The 2,906-nt window shown below is 40.1% G+C and overlaps 1 protein-coding gene across 5 annotated transcripts in view; it reads left to right on the top strand.

The window, feature by feature from the left end:
* Window positions 1-2,333, top strand: part of znf536 (zinc finger protein 536) — a 172,656-nt gene extending 170,323 nt beyond the window's left edge. For 3 of the 5 annotated variants that reach the window (XM_027004754.3, XM_081705878.1, XM_081705879.1), the window contains exon 7: window positions 1-2,332. This exon is cut by the window's left edge and continues 567 nt beyond it. The gene's annotated coding sequence lies outside the window, so the exon portion shown is untranslated. The other 2 variants (XM_081705880.1, XM_027004755.3) reach the window with 1 other exon arrangement.
* The last annotated feature ends 573 nt before the right edge of the window (window positions 2,334-2,906 follow it).

Here is a 2,906-nt window from a genome sequence, read left to right on the forward strand (position 1 = left end):
CTTAATATGTAGCTCTTACTGTAGTCACCTGAAATTATAGTTGAAAAGACTTTACTAAAAAAAAAATGGAAACAAAAAAAGACATCAAATCCTTAAAGTGACTTTTGTCCCAAAAATAATGCTTTTATCAGAAAAACGATCCGTGCGAACGATTGCACGATAGTTGGATGGGGAGAGAAGATGGAAGAGGGCAGCTGAACACACCCTTCAAGAACATGACACCACCGGTGGCCATTTGCCCAGCGCCACTGACGAGGGCGGATGGAGGTAGCGGACGGAGAGCGTGTTGGGGGGGTGGCGGGGTGGATGAAGGGATGGAGGGGAGGTAGAGGGAGAGGTGGTGTCTTGGTGCCAGCCTGACTGGTGCTGTCATCGCAGAGGAAATCAATTCATCCCCCCCCCCACACACACACACCCACCACAAACACACACACATACACGCACATGTGCACGCACACACACTCGCATACACAGACACATAGACACACACACACAAACACACTGTCTCCCTCACTACTCTTCATAAGAAACTGTAGTCGTCGTCGGCACAGCCGGGCCGTCGAGGGCTCGGCCCCCAGAACTGCCCAGCAACCAGCCCCACTCTCCAACTGTCCCTTACCCACCCCTCCCCTGCCCCACCTTGCTTCAGCTTGAAGAAGAGGGAAAAAAATCCAAGATGACCACCAACAGGAAAAAAAAAAAAAAATCAATGAAGTGTATTTACAGGCCCCATTAGAGTCAGAGGTGTGTTATTTGTGCAGTTACAGTGTGTCGTTTGTTTGAGGTTCACGTTTGTGGCGATGAGCAGGGGGCTGAGGCGATACACTGAGTGAGCTTTTCTTCATCTTGCTCCTTGTTAGACAAGAATGAAATGTGTTGCATTAATTGGCCTCCCTGAAGGAGAGAATGAGAGAGGTTTCTCTCCTAACCGGTGGATATATGAAGTGTGCAAGTCTGAAGGGAGGTGGTCTTCACACTCTCTCTGTAGCCAGAGGGGGAATGTTTCCTGTGCTCTTTTTTAGGCTGGATGTTAAGTGAGTTGTAGGAGTTGGACAGAGCTATAGCACTCTGAGGTGTTTAAAGACTCACAGCAGATAACATGAAGAAGAGCAAGAGATGTGTAGATATGAAGCTTGTAGATAATCACCTTCCTTCCTTCTTGGTGTGATCTGAACTTCAAGATGACTGACCCTAAATGCAACTTCGTTTTGTTTTTGTAAAATTGTCAAATGTTTTTTTTTTTTCCCCTTCAAATGACAATTGAGCAAGATAGAGAGCGAGAGAGAAAGAGAGTATTAGTGTTTTAGACAATTTGGATTTTTAATTTGTTTTTATGTCTGGTCCTATTTTGCAAAGCTGTTTTCTTGCTTTTTTGTACATTTGCTGTTTTAAACATTCTTCTAAAAAGATTAAGGGCACCAACTTTGGTTCCAGTGAAATCAACCACTTAAAGAGAAAAATGAAGTGTTTCAACTTTCAGCATCCTTCTCTCTGTAGGGAGCATGCGAGGGGATGAAGGTGAATAGAGCGTGGGCTTTTATGTCCAGGGCTCACTGGCGAGGCATGGGCCAGGGATATTAATGTTTTGCGATAAAGAGAAATGATCCCGACTTTAAGAAAGTCGATATCTAGCCGCTCAGCGAAAGAACGCTTAACACTTAAACCGCAGGGCCTTCACGCTGCTCCAGTTCCATTGAAAGGAGTTTACTGAACTTGCAAATACCCAACGCCCTCCTCGCTAATCAGCAAACAAAACCTAAAACCCTCAGACGCTACATCTCAGGCAGAGATGTCAAACACAGAAAGGCAGTGAGAGAAATAAGTATTTCTATAGTGGAGAATTAAAGCCCAAGTGGCTCTAACCATGTGTACTTAAGATTGTTTGGCCATAAAGAAATAACTTTTTATTTTATTTTATTTTGGCTTTATGACATTTTGTTTAGTTTGAAATTTTGGTAAGTTTGTATGTTGTTTTTTAGGATAGTTCTCACTGTCTTTAAATTAAGTCAGTCAGGGCACAGCATTTTACATAACAGAAGGGAAGAAAGTGTGCTATGAACATAGTAAGCGTTAGACCTTTCTGTGTTTCTGGTGACGGTGTCAGTCGCTTGTTTTGTTTTGTTTTGTTTTGTGTGTGTGCATTTATGTATGTGTGCGCAACCACATATAAAAGTATATTACAATAAAGAAAACATGAAAAAAGAAAAAAGTTTTTAATAAAAGTATTCTATCCATAACAATTTTCCATAGCCTTCCCAGGCTATGAATATTATTCATTTTTGATCATTTGGAAGCTGTAACACAATAATCATATGTGACACTGGAATATATATATATATATATATATATATATATATATATATATATATATATATATATATAAAATTTTTGCCATTCCTTGGCTAGGGATGGACCATCCTATACAGTCAGGTGCTAACTTGTTCTCTGTCCTTTTTCCCCAAAAAATATTTTCCAATATTTGCAAATGTCCTTATAATGTAAGTGGTTCATGTTTCCAATATGTTGTGTCTATATAGACACTTTAATTTTATGTAAAATCTTGAAAGCATTGTGCTTCTTGAGAAGAATGTTCCTTTCTTCTGTCATATTCTATAGTGTGTGCTCCTTGTCTTTATACTGGTCAACCTTCCTAAATGCAGACTATTTCTATAACAGAGGAGAATAAGAAGAGGATAGGGGATTCTGTTGCTAGTATGTGCTCGTATGAAGTGGATGACTTTGTATTTAAGGGTTATTCTTGGTCATTATTTATTATCATGCATCTGTTGACAAGAAAGGACAGTAATGAACTATTCAGATAAAGTATCAAGAAGTTGTCTTCATTTCAGCAGTTTTCTTTCTGCTGTTTAGAGGTTCAGTGTCTTGGAAGCAGTACATTTTTATCC

Source organism: Electrophorus electricus, chromosome 23 (genome assembly GCF_041902795.1).
Source record: "Electrophorus electricus isolate QZ-2024a chromosome 23, ASM4190279v1, whole genome shotgun sequence".
Lineage (NCBI taxonomy): Eukaryota > Metazoa > Chordata > Actinopteri > Gymnotiformes > Gymnotidae > Electrophorus > Electrophorus electricus.